This window comes from Bos javanicus, chromosome 2 (assembly GCF_032452875.1).
Source record: "Bos javanicus breed banteng chromosome 2, ARS-OSU_banteng_1.0, whole genome shotgun sequence".
NCBI lineage: Eukaryota > Metazoa > Chordata > Mammalia > Artiodactyla > Bovidae > Bos > Bos javanicus.
The window spans coordinates 12,393,984-12,415,763 of record NC_083869.1 but is presented as its reverse complement, the minus strand read 5'-3'; positions in this window follow the sequence as shown (position 1 = coordinate 12,415,763).

The window sequence follows — 21,780 nt, the reverse complement described above, 5'->3', positions numbered from 1 at the left end:
GTTACAAACATACCCCTGGATCAAATCTCCATTCCACTTTTATGAAACATCTGATCTGTTGCCTCTTATCAATTTGTTCTTAAGCAAGTTACTAACTCCTACAACCTCCTGCCCCTCTGTAGGCAACATAGCTCCACCCAGCTTATTATTAAAATACTCCTAATGCCCCTAACAGGACCAGATAACCCACTCCTTTGTCATTACCTGAAGTGGGTCTATGACAATGAAATTTTACCATTGGAAACACCCCAAACTGCTCTTATGGAGGACTAGGGGAAGAAATCAGTGACTCACATTCCCTCAGAGCAATAAGAGGATAAGGCTTATGGCTGTTTCACCAGATTCCCAGTCTCAGAGTACAGGCTTGGATTGCTTTATATCATGATATCTATTGCCATCCACAGTGGACAAACCAGCAATGAGTTAAGATTACAACCTTTAATCCTACCTAGTACTGATCACACTGGAAACCTTGGGGACTCCCAAGTCCAGTCCTGGGGTCCCAGAAGGTCGACCTGCCTCAACCTGCCTAGGGATCTGGTCGTTGGAAGGTTGTCACACCTCAACCTGCTTGGGGATCTGCCAGTCCAGGGGTCTCAGGAAATCGACATACCTTGACCTGTACAGGGACCCAATTCTTGGGAGGCTGACATGACTCAACCTGCGCAGGAATTCCATCTCCCAGTGGTTATCATGCCTCAACCTGCCTGAGGATCTGCACACTGACCCAAGGATGCCCAGCTCTCATGTTGAAACAGTACTGGGTAGGGTAAGCTTCAGGAAGCCTCACCCCTAAGGAAGTCCACCCATAAAAATAGAAGGAGGCCTATTAGGTTTTTTTTTTTTTTTTTTCCCTATCTGTAACCATTATCTTTCATAAAGGGCATAACCAATCCACTCCCCAATAGACACCCTTGAGATGCATCCTTGATAACTGGAAGTTGTTTGATCCTCTAACTCTACAGAGAAGTTGCTTAAAATTCTTTTGTGCCACTGTGTGACCATGGTATCCTCTGGGGGATAAGGAACACTGGCCTGAGGATGGGAGTTTAAATTACAATACCATTCTGCAGCTAGACTTATTCTGCAAAAGACCAGGGAAATGGACAGAGATCCCTATGTCCAAATTTTCTTCCAAGAGAAGAAGGAAGAGATATGAGATATGAAGAGATAAGAGATATGAAGGAACTCTGTCTTAAGTATTGGATTGCTGTATGCCCTAAAAATGAGCCTACTAGGCAAATGGTGTTAGGCACAGACAACCAAGAGAAGGAAGCCCCCCATGAAGGCTCACCTCCCATGGCTCCCGAGTTGCCTGGTACTCCTTCCTTGTATCCAAAAGTGCCCCCATATCTGGAAGCACCCCCTCCACAAAAGCCAACTCGAGTATGTCCCTTAGTTGAAACTGAAGGAGAATTTGGACCAACCCAAGTCCATAAGCCTTTCTCCCTCTTAGAACTAAGACAGATCAAACAAGACCTGGGAAGCTATACAGATGACCCAGGCAAATATATAGATGCATTCCAACACATTATCTTGGCCTTTGACTTGACATGGAAGGACATCATGGTCATATTTAGTCAAACTTCATCTGACCCTGAGTGTGCTAGGGTTTTAAAGGAAGCCAGAAGGTATGCTATGGAGCTTCACATGTTAAGCAATAAATACCCAGTGGGGGAAACTGCAGTCCCCTTCTCAGATCCTAACTGGAATTATAATGACCCTGAGAACATCTGGGAAAGGGATCCTTTTCTGATCTATATAAAGGCAGGACTAAAAGCAGCCCAACAAAAAGTAATCAGCTCTGCCCGGGTCCCAGCAACAACTCAGGAGCCCAGTGAGAACCCTATTGCCTTTCTGGAAAGGGTAAAACAGGCCCTCCAAAAGTTTAACAATCTGGACCTAGATTCTTATGAGGGACAGTAATTTTAAAGGACAAATTCCTATCCCAGTGTGCATCAGATATCAGGATAAAGTTACAACAGCCACAGCAGAAGGATGGTCCAGACAACCACCAATACCTTTTATAACAGAGAAAAGGAGAGGAAGGCCAAGTCCAAGGACAGGGAGAGAAAGAAAGAAATAAGCCATGCCCAGATGCTGGCCGCCCTCCAGGGAAGCCCTATGGCAAACCCTGAGTCCTTAAAGGACAAGGTACAAGGCAAATGCCTAATCTGTAGACACTAGGCCAAAGAGTGTCCAAACAGTGACAAATCTCCTAAAACAGCTTGCTACAAATGCCATCAGTTGGGACTTTGGGCAACACTTAGCTCTCAGGACCCAAGAGCCTCAAGGTCAAACACCAAGCCTTCCCTCAGGATGGATCAACAGGACTGAAGCTCCAGCCAGCCTGCCTGTCACAGATAACTATCACAGGGCTGGAGCCAAGGGGGCAACTGGATGTGGCAGATAAGTCTGAGAATTTGGTTGACACAGGGGCTACCTATTCTGTCCTGACCTCCTACTCAGGAGGCTTCTCCCCCCAAATCTGTACCATTTTGGGTGTTACAGGAAAAACCAATTACAAAAAGAATCACCTGAGCATTTTTGCTGCTGGGATGGACAAATATTTTCCCACCAGTTTCTGGTGGTCCCTGAGTGTCCTACTCCCTTATTGGGAAGAGATGTACTCACTAAACTGGGGACCACCCTTATGATGGGAAACTTTTCAGCCCCTAGAGCCCTACAGCATCTGGTTACCACCGAGAAACCCATTACACCCTCTCCAATAGGAAGGGACCAAAAACTATGGGAGCGAAAAATTAACCCCCTGGTGTGGGACCAGGGGACCCCTGGACAAGCCCACCAACCAGAACCAGTCATCATTTTCCTCCAAGATACCACTCAGTTTCCAAACTGGAAACAATACCCCCTCAGAAGAGAAGCTCAGGAAGGACTACTGCTACTGCTACTACTGCTAAGTCACTTCAGTCGTGTCCGACTCCGTGCGACCCCATAGACGTCAGCCCACCAGTCTCTCCTGCCCCTGGGATTCTCCAGGCAAGAATACTGGAGTGGGTTGCCATTTCCTTCTCCAATGCATGAAAGTGAAAAGTGAAAGTGAAGTCGCTCAGTCGTGTCCGACTCTTAGCGACCCCATGGACTGCAGCCTACCAGGCTCCTCCATCCATGGGATTTTCCAGGCAAGAGTACTGGAGTGGGGTGCCATTGCCTTCTCTGAGGAGTGACTGCAGCCTCTAATAAATAAATTCCTTGCCTGTGGACTATTGATCCCCACCACTTCACCATGTAACACCCCGATCCTCCCTGTAAAGAAAAAGGATGGTACCTGGCAAATGGTTCAAGATCTCTGGACCATAAATGAAGCTGTAGTTTCCCTCCACCCCACAGTACACAATCCCTATGTAATCTTGGGGAAAATCCCACCCAGTGCCAAGTGGTTTATAGTCCTGGATCTCAAGAATGCATTCTTTTGCATACCATTGGCTAAAGAATCCCAATATCTTTTTGCCTTTGAGTGGAAAGCTCCAGGAGAAAAATACCAACAGATGACTTGGACAGTATTACCTCAGGGGTTCAGAGATAGCCCCCACCTGTTTGGGCAGGCTGTTAGCTGGGATCTCCTAGATATAGACCTTCAGAAAACGAAGATCATGGCATCCGGTCCCATCACTTCATGGGAAATAGATGGGGAAACAGTGGAAACAGTGTCAGACTTTATTTTTTGGGCTCCAAAATCACTGCAGATGGTGACTGCAGCCATGAAATTAAAAGACGCTTACTCTTTGGAAGGAAAGTGATGACCAACCTAGATAGCATATTGAAAAGCAGAGACATTACTTTGCCAACAAAGGTCCGTCTAGTCAAGGCTATGGTTTTTCCTGTGGTCATGTATGGATGTGAGAGTTGGACTGTGAAGAAAGCTGAGTGCCGAAAAATTGATGCTTTTGAATTGTGGTGTTGGAGAAGACTCTTGAGAGTCCCTTGGACTGCAAGGAGATCCAACCAGTCCATTCTGAAGGAGATCAGCCCTGGAATTTCTCTGGAAGGAATGATGCTAAAGCTGAAACTCCAGTACTTTGGCCACCTTATGCGAAGAGTTGACTCATTGGAAAAGACTCTGATATTGGGAGGGATTGGGGGCAGGTGGAGAAGGGGACAACAGAGGCTGAGATGGCTGGATGGCATCACTGACTCGATGGACGTGAGTCTGTGTGAACTCTGGGAGTTGGTGATGGACAGGGAGGCCTGGCATGCTGTGATTCATGGGGTCACAAAGAATCGTACACGACTGAGCAACTGAACTGTGGTACACTGAAGGAAGCAGCTTTGTCTTGGATGGAAAAAGAAGGGCCAGATATGCAGTAGTCTCTAATTTTTGAGATGATAGAGGCTAAACCTTTGCCACCAGGTACTTCAGCCCAATTAGCTGAGCCCATTGCCCTGACTCAAGCTTTAGAGCTGGGAAAAGGAAAAAGAGTAGCCATTTACACTATCTCCAAGTATGCCATTCTGGTGCTACATGCACATGCTGCTATTTGGATAGAAAGAGGCCACTTGACCACTTGAGGGTCTCCAATCAAGAATGGTGATCAAATCCTCAGGATCTTGGAGACAGTCCATCTGCCCACTGAGGTTTCAGTCTCCCATTATAAAGGACGTCAAAAAGGGAGCACAGAAGTGGCACAAGGGAATCAAGTAGCCAATCATGTAGCTAAGAGAGCAGCATTACAAAACAGCAACCTACTATTGGTTGCCACCTTAGTTCCACAGAGTAATTTTCCAGAAACTCCTTCATATACTGAAGGTGAAACTCTTAAAGCTAAGAGTGAGGGCTTTCAAGAAGATCATATGGGGTGGTTTCAAAAGGATGGACTCTTTTTTCTGCCTGGAAACCTTTAATGGAAGTTGTTTAACTCCTTACAAGCCGTCACTCATTTAGGGGAAAGGCCCTCCAAAGATTACTAGAAAGGTCCTTCAGAGGAACAGTCCTCCAAATGATCATAGGGAAATTGGTCTCCTCTTGTCCCACTTGCCAATTAAACAACCCCCAAGGAGCACGAAGACCCCAGCTGGCTAATCCTGGCAATGACATGGGACCTACCCAGGAGAGGACTGGCAGATGGGCTTCAGACAGATGCCAGTTTCTCAAGGGTATAAATACCTATTAGTCATGATAGATACATTCACAGCATGGATTGAAGGTTTCCCACCTGGACTGAGAAGGTGAGGAGGTGGTAAAAAACTGCTCCTTGAAATCATTCTGAGATTTGGTCTACCCAGGTCATTACAAAGTAACAATGGGACGTCATTTACTTCTAAGGTAACACAAGGGGTCTCTAAAGCATTGGGCATTACTTATTATCTCCATTGTACTTAGAGGCCTCAGTGTTTAGAAAAAGTAGAAAGAGGCAACTAATTGTTAAAACCAGTGATAAAAAAGATAACCCAGGAGACCTCTATGGGATGGAAGGAGGCTTTACCAATAGCTCTCCTTAACACCCATATTGCCCCTAAGGACCAGGTTGGTCTTAGTCCATATGAGATGCTGTATGGGAAACCTTTTGTTTATGTTAATGATGTTTTCCTAGATCCAGAGGCTAAGATCCTCTGGTCTTACATCAAGGCCACTGGGTAATTCCAACAATTTATATGCTTGTAGGGTGTCAACCAGGACACAAAAGACTAAAGAGCCATCACTATATGCTCCAGAGATTCAAGTCCTAATTAAAGTCTGGAAAGATGGGTCCCCAAAGGCTCAACTCCAGTCCACATGGAAGGACCCCTCCCCTGTAACACTTTCTACCCCCACAGCAGTCAAGGTACCAGGATATGACTCCTGGATTCACTACTCATGAGTCAAGCCATGGAAGAAAACAGGAGAGGACATTAAATACACCTGTGAGCCCCTGAGAGAGCTCATATACTTATTCAGAACTACAAATGAGTACCATTCTAATGAACACCCTCAAAATTAAGTTTCTCAGGATAAGATTTCTCAGGATAGCTCTGAAGAGCCAACACAGGTTGGCAGGTGTTGTACTCCAAAATAGACAAGAGATAGATTTCCTGATCCCTGAACAAGGAGGAACTTGAGCCATCTTGAATGAAATGTGTTGTTTCTGGGTAAATACCTCTAGCTAAGTTAAAGAAAGTCTCACAGTCCTCAAGAAAAACATTCAGATCATGCAGGATCTCAAAGAACGAGCTAGAGAGTTCTCGGGGTGGCTACAATATCTCTTTGGAGGCTCCTTCTCCTGGCGAGATGTAATTTGGTGTTGGCTAATGCCCCTACTAATCCCTGTTATTACCATACTGATGCTGCTTATGATTGCTCCATGTATTATCAGTTGTCTAACCCGTTTTGTCTCTGCCCAGGTCAACAAACTACAAGATGCAAGCCAGTTCAACAAGGATATATGAAACTACATCTGACCATGGAAAGTATCACTCACCCATGGATGGACACCGCTATAAAGACTCTGAGGCTTGAGACTAGCAAGAAGGGGAAGCCCAATGCCCCTCACCATCCCAGCTCACCAGGAAGTAGCCAGAGAGACCTCAATGCCCCTATTTCCAAAGAATTGGGTCACCCGTCTCTTGAGGGGGGATGTTAGGTTGTTAGAATAGGAAAAAGGAGTCCAAAATAGCAGTGGCTAAAAGACAAAGAAAGGAAAAAGCCTACAAAAATAGAACAAAGGAACGTCCAAGGACCAGAGTGAGAACCTCAGATCCTCTCTTCTTTTGGGTCAGCCCGCCCTCACACCTTGAGGATGTATTTTCTTTTGCTTGCCTAATAAAACTGAGCTGTAACCAAGCTGTAACACTGGTCCACCGCTTCAAATTTTTGCTGTGGTGAGACAGAACTGAGGAAATCACACACTCCCCCAACATTAGTATACCCAAAAAAGAATTTGTAATTTCCCCTTCAGTTTACTCCCAAATCATTGTTACTATTCATGAAGACAAAAGTCTTGGTGTCATTGTTGTACATTTCTTTCCCACTCACATCTAATCTTTCTAACTGTGGATTGTATCTTGAAATCTATTGAGAAGCTAACCACCTATTACTATCTTTACTGCTACCACTCTGTGTCCTGCCTGGACTGTAGTGATTTCTAAAATGTCTTTCTTTCCTTCTGTTGCTCCTTCCATAATCCATTGTTCAAACCAGGGCTACACAAATGTATACAAATCTTCCAATGGCTGACCATCTCATTTAGACTATAAACCCAAGCCTATTCTGACTCCTCCTTCCCCACATATCCTACCCACCCCCTCCTCCCCACCTCACAAGTACACTGAGCTCCATCATTATTGCTACTTGCTCTTCACAAGCATACCAATATAATTTTCTCAGGTCCTTGATACTTCCATTCTGCCTGGGATGCTCTGTCCTCAGGCATCCTCATAGCTAGAAATCTCACTTGATTCAGGCTTCTGCAGTAGGGTCACCTTATCAGGGAGGCCTCCCCAACTACCTCACCTAAAAGAACAAGTCTCCCCAGGCTGGTTCACTGTGCTTTTTGCTCACCTTGTTTTGTCATTCTTTTGACAGTTATGGCCAGTAGACATTTACATATTTGTTGAATTGTCCTTTTATTTTTGATCCCTATCTTCTGCCTAAGACTTTATTCATTGCAAAGCCTACAGATCATATATAGTACCTCTTACATAGTAAACATTCAAAAAGATATTTGTTGAATGAGGAAATAAATGACTGAATGAATTATGGGAAGAGCTTCTCAAAGAGACTAGCTAATATTTCTGAGAACTCTCTAGGTGTTGTCTTGGTTGGGGGGCACTATATATTCTGCTTGGCTAACTACTACTACTGAACATTATATTGCTTTTCTGCTGGAAATAATTTCTCTACTTCTGGATATAGTTGGCTGCTATTACTACACTATCAGAGAGGGGTTGGTCCGTTGCTCATCAGTCACTCTTATTTTAAGCCTAACCACCAAAACTGAGACCAGACAGTGACATTTAACCTTAGATTACTGAACATTGGATGACAATGAACAAGATATCTGATACAGAAAATACTACTAAATTAGGCTATATTAGCATGAGAATCAAATATTGTTTTTATTATTAGTTATATATTTTAAATATTATGGCTTAGGCTACTTATTTACTATTTATGCCTGGAAAATCCCATGGACGGAGGGGCCTGGTGGGCTGCAGTTCATGGGGTTGCTAGGAGTTGAACACGACTGAGCGACTTCACTTTATTTTTTCCCTTTCATGTATTGGAGAAGGAAATGGCAACCCACTCCAGTGTTCTTGCCTGGAGAATCCCAGGGACAGGGGAGCCTGGTGGGCTGCCGTCTATGGGGTCGCACAGAGTCAGACATGACTAAAGCGACTTAGCAGCAGCAGAATCTATAAAAAAAACTTTGACCACTTCCTGATCAGTGCTAGGATCCTAAAATAGTTTAGATCCACTTAACACTTTTTTGGATTTTGTGCTTTTTTTAACGTGTGTGTGTGTGAAAAATACAGTTGACGCTTGAGCAACATGGATTTGAACTGCATGAGTCTATTTATTTGTGGATTTTTCTCCAATAGTAAATAATACAAGACTGCAAGGAAGGTCTGTGGTTAATGCAACTGTGAATGTGGGAACATGAATGTGGGGGAACTGCTTGTATGGAAGACCAACTATTAATTATATGCAGATTTTCAAGTATATTGTTCAGGGTTCAAGGTATTTTAATTCCTCAACAATTTAGCCCCCAGGAAGTTATGTTTAATGCTTTGAACAGATATATTTATTTACATTTACCTTAATACTTACCCTTTTAGTTATTATATTCTTTCTTGCAACCAAGGTTATTTTCCTCTAGTCTGAAAGAATTAATGTTGTTTTTACAATTGGTTTATTGGCAGTATATTTTTATTTTTCTGAAAACCTCTTTATTTTGCTTCTTTTTGGTAAAATATATATATATATAGTAAATATATATATATATTTATTATATTTATATATTTGGTAAAAAAAAAAAAATATATATATATGTATAGTTGTTGCTTTTAACAACTGAAGATTGCTTTTTGGCTTCCCTAATTTTTATTTTAAAACTCAGCTTTTATTATTTTATTTTGAAAGTAATTTGCCTTTTAACTCAGGCTATTTATATTTGTGTCTTTAGTTTCTAGCAGTTGCATTATATTTTAAATGCTTATTTCTTAGAATTTACAGTTTGAAATTTGTAATGTTTCTTAACTATTTTGAGAAATCCAGTCTACTGTTTTGACAAAATTGCTGCATCTTTCTTTCATTGACATTCTGTGACTCTACATTTACATGTTTGTTAAAGCACTTCACCTTATTTTATATGTTGCTTGTGCCCTTTTTGTATTTTTCCATCTTTTTATAACTTTTTTCTGTACTTCAACTTGATAGTTTTTTTGTCCTTTCCCAGTTCCCTAATTGTCTCTCCTCCTGTGTCTGTTATTTATATTGTACTTTATTGTTATTTATGTCATACTTTTCAGTTTGAGAAAATCCATCTGATTCACATCTATAGATTCCAGTTATCTAATTAAATTTTTCATCTTTCTGTTTTCTTGATCATATCATTTATGGTCATTTTAAACCAGTGGAGTCTGATAACTCAAATATCTGGATTTCCAATTATTTTATTTCTCCTCTCTACTTATTCCTTGTATTTTGGTCATTTAATCCTGCTTTCTATGTGAGATGATATATGTTTTTGAATTTCAAATATTTTTTATGGAAAACTAATACTCTAAATGAAGGTATATCCCTCCAGAAAGAATTTGATTTTCTCATAAAGTTAGAATACTGGCAGCTCATCTTAATGCAATGAAGGCTGAGTTTCAGACTTTGTAAAGGGATGTTCTTTCTCTGATTTGCCTTACTCCTGAGGCATATCCATGAAGGGGTCTTGGCTGAAAGACTGGACTGCTGCATAGGACTCTCTACTTTTTCATGCTCTGAACTTCAATCTCCAGCTCTTCTTCATTTGTAGACTGTAGGAATTCCTCCTCAGACTCTTAACACCTTGCCAGCTCATTTTGCTTTTCTCAGGTCACAGCATGCTGGAGTGGGCAGTCACCTTGACAAATGATTGCAGGTAGAATACTAGGTTGAGCTCTGTAGGGCAAGTTGGCTATTGCAGACATATCTGTGGGCTTTAAATTCTGTGTCTCCAGCCCAGCAAACTCTGAGCACTCTTTTTGATTGACCTCAGTCCCCAGCATAGTGTACTGGAATATACCCTAAGGGAATAGAAGAGGTTCACCTTAATGTGCTTCCATTCTCTTAATATTTTAACCTATCCTTTTCTGGTTGTACTGTTTTATCTGGACATCTCAAACAGCTTACAGTTGTTTTTTGTTTGTTTGTTTGTTTTGTTCTTGTTTGTTTGCTTGTTTTTGGTTGCTTAGTTAGTTTGTATTTATTGAGACTTTCGTTGCTCACTCCAGGAAGGCTGAGGAAAGCTGACCAGATAATTTGGATTTAAACAGTATTTTATACAGGTCATCATATCTCCAGTTCACATTTTTGTAGAAAAATAACTAGTTGTGTTTTTTAGTTCTGCTAAAAGAGACCTCTTGGACGTTGAGTCTAAACATCTTTTAAACTTTGATTCAGGTTTTTTTCCCCATTTAACACATATTGATAAATTTTAATTTTTGTGTTGTTAAAGAATCTAGTACAGTATTTTTGTCAGCTATATAAGGTAGGTAGATTCTATGGGAAAAATACTATTTACAATGTAAAATTAATGGTTTTATTTTATATTTATCAAAGCTATACAATTCTGAGGGCCTGCTATTATCAAGAGTCCCCTGCTTTGTATATATCTATTCATATTTATTAGCTCTTTTCATTGACACAGTTTCTTCATAGATTTTAACAGAGGAGCTCCAAAACTTGTAAAGTCACTGTCACTATTTTTTCCCTAAATTAAGGCCATCTCTTCTTTTGGAACTAAGGTCAGGCTTGGGAACATAATACTAATCTTTAGTATGACTTTCTCTCCGCATGACCATAAAGCTGCTGGGGAGGAAAAAAGCAAAGCAACAAAGCAGGTCAATGGCATTAGATATGAAAGGAAAATCCTCTTTGCAGGCTCCCTAGAAAATCAGACACCATGTCAGGATTAACTTGACACCTGATAAAGCAGAAAGTTATTGAAGTGAGCTTTCCACATGTTTTTCTCATTTTCTGATTTTAACTTTTCCCCTAAAAGAACAGATTTTCAGCTAAACAAGGTTAAATTACTGAGAAAATGAGTCAAAGTAAATAAATAACAATTAAGAATGGTGAAGAAATGACTGATAATGATTAATATCTGGCTTTAGAATCATAGTGTTTAAATTTAAAACTTCAATTTGAAACCAATTGACTTTAATAAATTTATTCAAACTTTCCTTCTAAACTTCAAAATACTTCTTTCAAAATAGGCATAGAATACCATTCATGTATAATGTTCTATACTGTTTAAATAAATAAAACCCTCAGTAAAATAATTAACACATAATAGGCTCTCAACAAATGTTAGATATCATGTTCATTATCTCCTCAGTGCCCATTACTAGGGATATAAGTGGTATAATATAAACTACCTATTTTCAAAAAATCAGATATGCTTCTTGTAGTTTCAGACTCCTTTTACATTCTATTTCCCAATTAAGAGTGTTATGTTAGATTTAATTTGCATCTTCCCTTAATCTATTTTTTTTTGAAAATCAAGTCAATGGAAGTAACATTTGATTTTGATTAAGGAAGCAGTCTATTAAAATTTTGTTTTCTCTTTGCTGATGCACAAATCATAATTATCTTGTCATGTGTCACTAACAGCACTGACAAGGTGGTAACAAAGCTTTGCAAGTTTAAAATAAACTCAGTTTTCTTTATTATCAAGCCTGTGAAATCTTGAGATTTTAGTCAAGTAAGAAAAATATTTTAAGGAATAATTGAAATAAATAAAATCTAGTGTCAAAGCACCTTGCTTTCAAAGTTATGGTGTTATTTGGGTAGGTATTAACAATGCCTTCCCACACCCAGTACAAGGTAGAGTATAGGGTGCTCACTAAACACTTAACTGTAAAATCTAAATTAAATGAGGTTTCAGGCAGCTGTAGCTAGGACATAAATTACAATAAAAGAGATATAAATGAGCAATCCTAGAATGATGTTTACATTTAAATATCTCGGCTTAGGTTAAGAAATAGGTGTCAATCACAGTGTATGTGTGTGTTCAGGTGCTAAGTCAAATCCAAGTCTTTGTGACCCCATGAACTGCAGAACACCAGGCTTCCCAGACCTTCATTATCTCCCAGAGTTGGCTCAAACTCATGTCCATTGAGTCAGTGATGGTATCTAAAATCATTTCATCCTCTACCGCCTCCCCCTCCTTTTGCCTTAAATCTTTCCCACATCAGGTCTTTTCCCATGAGTCGGTTGTTTGCATCAGGTGGCCAAAGTATTGAAGCTTCAGCTTCAGCATTAATACTTTCAATGAATATTCAGGATTGATTTCCATTCAATTCAGTTCAGTTGAGTCGTTCAGTCATGTCTGACTCTTTGCGACCCCAAGGACTGCAGCATGCCAGACCTCCCTGTCCAACACCAACTGCTGGAGCTTGCTCAAACTAATGTCCATCGAGTCAGTGATGCCATCCAACCATCTCATCCTCTGTCATTCCCTTCTCCTCCTGCCTTCAATCTTTCCCAGCATCAAGGTATTTTCCAATGAGTCAGTTCTTTGCATCAGGTGGCCAAAGTATTGGAGTTTCAGCTTCAACATCAGTCCTTCCAATGAGTAACCCAGACCGATTTCCTTTATGATTGACTGTTTTTATCTCCTTGTAGTCCAAGGGACTCTCAAGTCTTCTCCAACACCACAGTTCAAAAGCATCAGTTCTTCAGCACTCAACCTTCATTATGGTCAAACTCTCACATCTGTACATGAATACTGGAAAAACCATAGCTTGACTATATGGATCTCTGTCAGGAAGTGATGTCTCTGCTTTTTAATTTTGCCTATATTTGTCATAGCTTTTCTTCCAAGGAGCAAACATCTTTTCATTTCATGACTGCAGTCACCATCTGCAGTGATTCTAGAGCCCAAGAAAATAAAATCTGTCACTTCTTCCTCTTTTCCCTCTTCTATTTGCCATGAAGTGTTGGGGCCAGATGCCATGATCTTTGTTTTATGAATGTTGACTTTTCAATGTTGACTTTTATGAATGTTGACTTTTAAACATTTATGAATGTTGAAAACTCTATGAATGCTTGACTTTTATGAATCTTGACTTTTCAGCCAGCTTTTTCATTCTCCTCTTTCACCCTCATCAAGATGTTCTTTAGTTCCTCTTCTGACATTAAAATGGTATCATCTGCATACCTGAGGCTGTTGCTATTTCTCCAAGAAATCTTGATTCTAGCTTGGGATTCATCCAACCTGGTATTTCACATGATATACTCTTCAGATAATTTAAATAAGCGGGGTGACAATATACAGCCTTGAAAAGCTCCTTTCTCAATTTGGAACCAATCCATTGTTCCATGTCCAGTTCTAACTGTTGATTCTTGGCCTGCATACAGATTTCTCTGGAGGCAGGTAAGGTGGTCTGGTATTCCCATCTCTTGAAGAATTTTCCACAGTTAGTTGTTATCCACAGTCAAAGGCTTTAGCATAGTCAATGAAGCAGTAGTAGATGTTTTTTTCTGGAATTATCTTGCTTTTTCCATGATCCAGAAGATGTTGACAATTTGATCTCTCATTCCTCTGCCTTTTCTAAATCCAGGTTGTGCATTTGGAAGTTCTTGGTTCATGTATTATTGAAGTCTAACTTGAAGAATTTGAGCTTTACCTTGCTAGCATGTGAAATGAATGCAATTGTATCATAGTTTGAACAGTCTTTGGCATTGCCCTTCTTTGGGATTGGAATGAAAACTGATCTTTTCCAGTCCTGTGTCTGTTGCTGAGATTTCCATATTTGCTGGCGTATTGAGGGCAACACTTTAACAGCATCATCTTTTAGGATTTTAAATAGCTCAGCTGGGATTCCATCATCTCCACTAGCTTTGTTTGTAGTAATGGCTCCTAAGCTCTGCTTGACTTCGGACTCCAGGATGTCTGGCTTCAAGTAAGTGACCACAGCTTCATGGTTATCTGGTTCATTAAGACTTTTTTTTTTTTTTATAGTTCTTCTGTGTACTCTTGGCACCTCTTCTTAATTTCTTTTACTCCATTAGGTCCTTACCATTTCTGTCCTTTATTGTGCTTAAGTTTGCATAAAACATTTCCTTGGACTTGTATTTCCAATTTTCTTGAAGAGATCGCTAGTCTTTCTCATTCATTTTCCTTTATTTCTTTGCAGTGTTCACATGCAAAGGCTTTTTTTTATCTCTCCTTGCTATTCTCTGGAATTCGCCATTCAGTTGGGTATATCTTTCCCTTTCTCCTTTTACTTTCACTTCTCTTCTTTTCTCAGCTATTTATAAGGCCTCTTCAGACAAGGACTTTGTCTTCTTGCATTTCTTTTTTTCTTTGTGATAGTTTTGGTCACTGCTTCCTTTACAATGTTATGAACCTCTGTCCATAGTTCGTCAAGCATTCTGTCTACCAGACCTAATCCATTGAATCTATTCATCACCTCTACTGCATAATCATAAAGGATTTGATTTAGGTCTTACCTGAATGGCCTAGTGGTTTTCCCTACTTTTTTTCAATTTAAACTAAATTTTGTAATAAGGAGCTCATGATCTGAGCCACAGTCAGCTCCAGGTTTGTTTTGGCTCACTGTATAGAGCTTTTTCATCTTTGGCTGCAAAGAATATAATCAATCTGTGTTCAAATGCTTATTTGCCATCTATATATATTTTCAGTGAGGTGTCTATTAAGATCTTTAGCTTATTTTCTTAGTTTTTTGTTTCGCTATTGTTGAATTTGTGGGTTTTTATGTATTTTGGATAATAGTCCCTTATTAAATGTCTTTTGAAAATACAGTTGACCCTGGAACAATGCAGGGATTGAAGGTCCAACCTCCATGCAGTCTAAAAGCTGTGTACAGTTTTACAGGTAGAATTTTGTATCTACAGCTCTTCATCCATGGACTTAACCAACCACTGATCATGTATACTGGAGCATGTATCTAAGTGAAGAAAAAACAATCCAAATGCAGTTCAAAATTGTGTTGTTCAAGGGTTCACTGTATTTTCTCCAATGATTTACTTATAGAATTTATTTCTTCTTGCTTGAAATGCTTTGGAGAAACGAGCAAACAGCTCTGAAATGACACTCTCACCTGTTGATTTTGATTAACTTGACATTTCCACTTCCTGGGTGTCTGTATTAGTTTCCCATTGCTGTTGTAACCAATTATTACAAACTTGGTGGCATAGAACAATACAAATTTATTGCCTTACATTTCTGGGGGTGGGAAGTCCAGAATAAATCTTATGGGACTTAAGTAAAGATATCAATTTTTGGATTTTCTAGGAGATAACCTATTTACATAACTTTTCCATAGCTCATGCCTCCATAATACTTTAATCTCCTGCTTCTGTTGTCTTGTGTCTTGCTGCTGACTCTGATTTTCCACCTTCCTCTTATAAAAAATCTTTTGATTACATTGAGGCCACCTGGAATATTCAGGATACTCTCCCCAACTCAAGATCTTTAACTCAATTATATTTGAAAAATTCCTCTTACCATAAAAATAACTTTCACAGGATTGAGATATAAACATCTTTTAAGAGAGTTCATTTCATTTAAGTTTTTATTTTTTTTTAAATTTTATTTCCAAACTTTACATAATTGTATTAGTTTTGCCAAATATCGAAATGAATCAACCACAGGTATACATGTGCTCCCCATCCTGAACCCTCCTCCCTCCTCCCTCCCCATACCATCCCTCTGGGTCGTCCCAGTGCACTAGCCCCAAGCATCCAGTATCGTGCATCGAACCTGGACTGGCAACTCGTTTCTTACATGATATTTTACATGTTTCAATGTCATTCTCCCAAATCTTCCCACCCTCTCCCTCTCCCACAGAGTCCATAAGACTGTTCTATACATGAGTGTCTCTTTTGCTGTCTCGTACACCGGGTTATTGTTACCATCTTTCTAAATTCCATATATATGCGTTAGTTTTAATTAATTCTTATTGGAGTACAGTTGCAATGCAGAGACATGGGTTTGAACTCTGAGTCATGAAGACCCCTCAGAAAAGGGAATGACTACCCATTCCAGTATTCTTGCCTGGAGAATTCCATGGACAGAGGAGCCTGGCTGGCTGCAGTCGATAGAGTTGCAAAAAGTCAGACATGACTGAGTGACTAACACTTTTTTAACATGGTTGCTTTACAAAGTGTGTTAGCTCCTGCTTTGCAGCAAAGTGAATAAGTTATATGGTGGCTCAGACAGTAAAGAATCTGCCTGCAATGTGGGAGACCTGAGTTTGATCCCTGGGTTGGGAAGATCCCCTGGATGAGGGCATGGCAACCCACTCTAGTATTCTGGCCTGGAGAATCCCAGAGGAGTCTGGTGAGCTACATACAGTCCATGGGGTTGCAGAGTCAGATATGATTGAGTGACTAAGCAAGCACACACACACACACACACACACACACACACACATGCACTCTTTTACTATTTCATTCCAGTTTAGGTCACCACAGAGCATTGGGTAGAGTTCTCTGTGCTATACAGTAAGTTTCCATTAGTTATCTATTATATACATAGTAGAATATATGTGTGGGTCCCAATTTCCCAGTTCATCCCACCACCACCCCTTTCATGACAGGGTTCATTTTGAAAGCCTCCTCTGTGGTGACAAAGACTAAGGTTATATAATTAAACCTAGAGAACTGTGGTGGTGGGAAATTTGGCCAATTTTGTCATAGGGCATGCTTTTCCTGCATGTTATCCTAGGAGAGAGGTCATTCATCCTCATCCAAGTAGTAATGCTAGTGTCTGAAGCAAAAATCACAATTTTGGCCATGTAGAGTTAGAGATGTTAGACACAGAGTGCACCCTGATGCCAGGGAAAGAAATGACAGAGAGAAACTTAGGGATGTACGTGTTTTGGCTATGAAACCAGGCTGTGGCTGTGCTGGTACATTCTGCTGCTTCTGCTGCTGCTGCTGCTGCTGCTGCTAAGTCGCTTCAGTAGTTACTGACTCTGTGCGACCCCATAGACGGCAGCCCACCAGGCTTCCCCGTCCCTGGGATTCTCCAGGCAAAAGTAATGGAGTGGGGTGCCATTGCCTTCTCCAATGCATGAAAGTGAAAAGTGAAAGTGAAGTCGCTCAGTCGTGTCCGACTCTTGTGACCCCGTGGACTACAGCCTACCAGGCTCCTCTGTCCATGGGATTTTCCAGGCAAAAGTACTGGAGTGGGGTGCCATTGCCTTCTCCAGTACATTCTAAGCACCCAAATAAAATTACTTGCTAAAATATTGGTATTATAATAGACAAAATGTTTGAGACTGTAAAGGAGCACTACAAAGTCAAACTGTACTCTGTTTTGGATATGAACAGAGAAGAAAAAATTAATTTTGTATTAGAACCAACCCTAGTTATGTGAGTAGCCAGAATAATTTAACATTAGGAGAGAGTGAGCTTGCAAGGTGGAAATGGGCACACTTAAGAGCCTTACTCGGAGAAGGAAATGGCACCCCACTCCAGTACTCCTGCCTGGAAAATCCCAAGGACGGAGGAGCCTGGTGGGCTTCAGTCCATGGGGTCGCTAAGAGTCGGACACGACTGAGTGACTTCACTTTCACTTTTCACTTTCATGCATTGGAGAAGGAAATGGCACCCCACTCCATTACTTTTGCCTGGAGAATCCCAGGGACGGGGGAGCCTGTTGGACTGCTGTCTCTGGGGTTGCACAGAGTCAGACAAGACTGAAGCGACTTAGCAGCAGCAGCAGCAGCAGCAAGAGCCTTACTGAGGGAAGAACTGTGGCCAGCAATTTTTAATCTTATAATTACAGATCTTAACATTCTGTTTTAACATTTTACTTCATTATAATTTAATGTTTTATTGTAAGAAGAGTATCAACAGGTATTTTTCCTACTCATTAAATTTTCTATGGCCATTTAATTATAGGAAAATTAAGTGTTTTGAAGAAATAGTCAATAAATTATCATTTTATTTACCTGTCAGAAAGATTAGTTCATTTCTTAGAAATTATTAATTATGCTAACTAGAACTTCTGAATACATACAGTTAGCTGCATATGGCCTAATTTCTTTCAGCAGGAATCATTTACAGTTTTCATGGAACTTATGTTAATTACTCATGACTTTGATGTTCTTTATGAAAATGAATTGCTCTTATCCATTCTATTGCTTTTCAAATTAAAATATTATTTACAGAAACTCATTATATAATAATTTTTCTAGTAATATAATTTAGAACCTAATGCATTTTTATTCCTCCAGCAACTTCTTAAATCTTGCCTCAGAGTAAATTTGACCACCAAAAAAACACACCTTCATTTAATCAGTCTTTCACATTGCCAACTATTTCTGATCAGTAAGTTAGTTACCTTGGTTTCATCTTGTGGTTAATGTCTTTATCACTCATATATTTTCATAAATATTGATGATAATATCCTCCAAATAGATAAGTAAAATATAAGAAATATATTAAACCTGGGATATGAGAAGAAAATTAATGTTTAAAATACAGAGCTTTAGTGTTTTATAAATAGCCAGTGGTGTACAAGTAAGTTCAATTCTCTGCCAAGTGTCCCTGAATATAGTCAATGTCAACTCTTTTTAAAGTTCAGATGATATCTCTTATAATATATATATTTTCATACTAGAGAGTGTATGACCCTTTATATCTGAAAATATCCTTTAAATATTTGGATTTCTAGGAAGTTGTAAAAAGGGCTGAGCAGTACAAACTAGAAAAAATAATCCCTTATATTAATAGCTATTCCAAGGCATTCTGATTATGGGAAATTTTCAGGTAAGGTTGGTACAAGGTCCTCTAATCTAGATTTGTTCTCTCTAACTAACATGCATACAGACCACCTAGGGATCATGTTAAAGAGCAGAGTGCAATTTAGTACATCTGGAGTGGCACCCAAGAGTCTGTATTCCTAACAAATTCTCAGATGATCCCTGTGTTGATGGCCTGAGGGCATTTCTAGCCTGTGGGCAATGTGAGCATGCATCACATCTCACACCCTAATGTGCTGGCTCATGGATGATGTCACACCTCTAAAAAATTCTTCTGTAATTGGTCTATGGCAAGTGCTGGGCATTTAAACTTTTAAAACTACTTCATGCATAATGAACCTAATGGGTTGAGGAACAGTGCTGAAGAGTAAAGCAGTGATTTAGAACATTTTATAAAACTTTTGAGAAGTTTTGATGACTAAAATTATAAAGTTCATCTATTTCAGGGCTCTGAAGGCCTGGATCCTATATACCTCTAATGGTTGCCATGCAAGCAAGAATAGTTCTAAAGCCCTAGTACAGTCTTGAAATAAAAGCACACTTTGGGCAAATCATACTTTTAATTGAGACAAACTGACCCTAGGAACAAGTTATTAATGCTCATTGTCCCTTCTCCATCATTAGCAGACATCAGTGGGTGGATCGGTATAAGAGGAGCAAATTAATACTTTGTGTGATAATAACTGTACTAAATCTGAATATTTCTTAAACCTATTTGCACAACTTTAATGTACCTGTGATTTAGTCATCTCTTTGGAGTGCAGCTTTAAACTGTTGGCTCCCTTGGTTTGGAAACCTGTATGTGGTTTATAATCTGGTTACTTTAAATGGATTCTTTCCCTATGTACCCAATCAACAATTATGGTTTTCAGAGTCCAAAGGGAGAAGATGTGTGTTGGTTGTGGAGAATCAATGTCTTTAAGTATAAAAATACAAACACAAAGACAAAAACAAAATGAAAATAAAACCAACTTATCACTAGTCACCTCAGAAAACAGACTATAGCATTGTTGGTTACATTATTCTAAGTTTTTGCTGTTATATAGCAAGTGCATCTCTGTTTACAAATGCTATACTTGACAATGTCAGTTGACAGTGAAATGTTTCATTCTGTCCTTAATAATAAAACACCTTCCTTTCCCTTTCCCTTCTCTTAGCTAAGTGATCTTTTTTTTATTTCCTTCCTCCAAGAAAGTGAAAATTTATCATGCTTTATAATTAACTTGAAATAGGGTTTGTTTATTTAATTTATATGCAGAGTACATCATGAGACATGCTGGGCTAGATGAAGCACAAGTTGGAATCAAGATGGCTGGGAGAAATATCAATAACCTGAAATATGCAGATGACATCACCGTTATGGCAGAAAGTGAAGAACTAAGGAGCCTCTTGATGAACATGAAAAAGGAGAGTGAAAAAGTTGGCTTAAAGCTCAACATTCAGAAAACTAAGATCATGTCATCTGGTCCCATCACTTCTGGGGAAATGGGGAAACAGTGGAAATAGTGTCAGACTTTATTTTTTGGGGCCCTAAAATCACTGCAGATGGTGATTGCAGCCATGAAATTAAAAGATGCTTACTCCTTGGAAGGAAAGTTATGACCAACCTAGATGGCATATTCAAAAGCAGAGACGTTACTTTGCCAACACAGGTCCGTCTAATCAAGGCTATGGTTTTTCCAATGGTCATGTATGGATGTGAGATTTGGAAACTATAAAGAAAGTTGAGCACCAAAGAACTGATGCTTTTGAACTGTGGTGTTGGAGAAGATTCTTGAGAGTCCCTTGGACTGCAAGGAGATCCAACCAGTCCATTCTAAAGGAAATCCATCCTGAATATTCATTGAAAGGACTAATCCTAAAGCTGAAACACCTGATGCAAATAACTGACTCATTGGAAAAGACCCTAATGCTGGGAAAGATTGAAGGCAGGAGGAGAAGGGGACGATAGAGGATGAGATGGTTGTATGGCATCACCAAGTCAATGGACATGAGTTTGAGTAAACTCTGGGAGTTGGTAATGGACAGGGAGGCCCTGCCATGCTGCAGTCAATGGGGTCACAAAGAGTCGGACACAACTGAGCAACTGAACTGAACTAAACTGAGGGTTTGTTACCTATTTCAGGCTAATTTTTAAATTTCTGCATGTAAAGTATTCCATCTAGAGATTGCTATACTTTCTCATGATAGAATCCAATACCTTTTGAATTTAAGCCAAACAAATTATTTTAAAGACTATAAACTGAGGCATCAAGAAGGGCATTGAGAATTATCTGGTATTGAGTGAATTTTTAGCATTATTAATCTCATAATCTGTACACTTAGGTGGACTCAGCTGTGTTATTTGGGGGAAGAATGTGCATACCACCATTCCAACTGAGCCCTCCATTTTTCAGTCCCAGGTTTTGCTCTTTTTCCCAAAATAAAAATGTATAACTGGGCAGCCTCTGTCTCAGGGTAGCTGGAGCAGACTGTAGAAAATGAACAGTAAGAGAAATAGGGTAACAAGGTATATTGGTTTGTTGTGGCTGTTGTAACAAAGTACTACAGATTAGATGACTAAAACAGAAATTTTCTCCCAATTCTGGAGTCTAGAAGTCCAAGATCAAACAGCTGGCAGGCATGAATTCTTTTGAAAGCTCTGAGGAAGTGTCTGCTCCATGCCTCTCCTAGTTTCTCATAGTTTGCAGCCTCTTTGGTGTTCCTTGGTGGGGAGATGCATGTGCATGCGTCTCCAAATTAGGGCCCACTCAGATGATCTCATTTTAACTTGATTATCTCAAGAAAAACCCCATTTCCAACGATAGTCACATTTTGGGGTACTAGAGGGTAGGACTTCAAGATACAAATTTT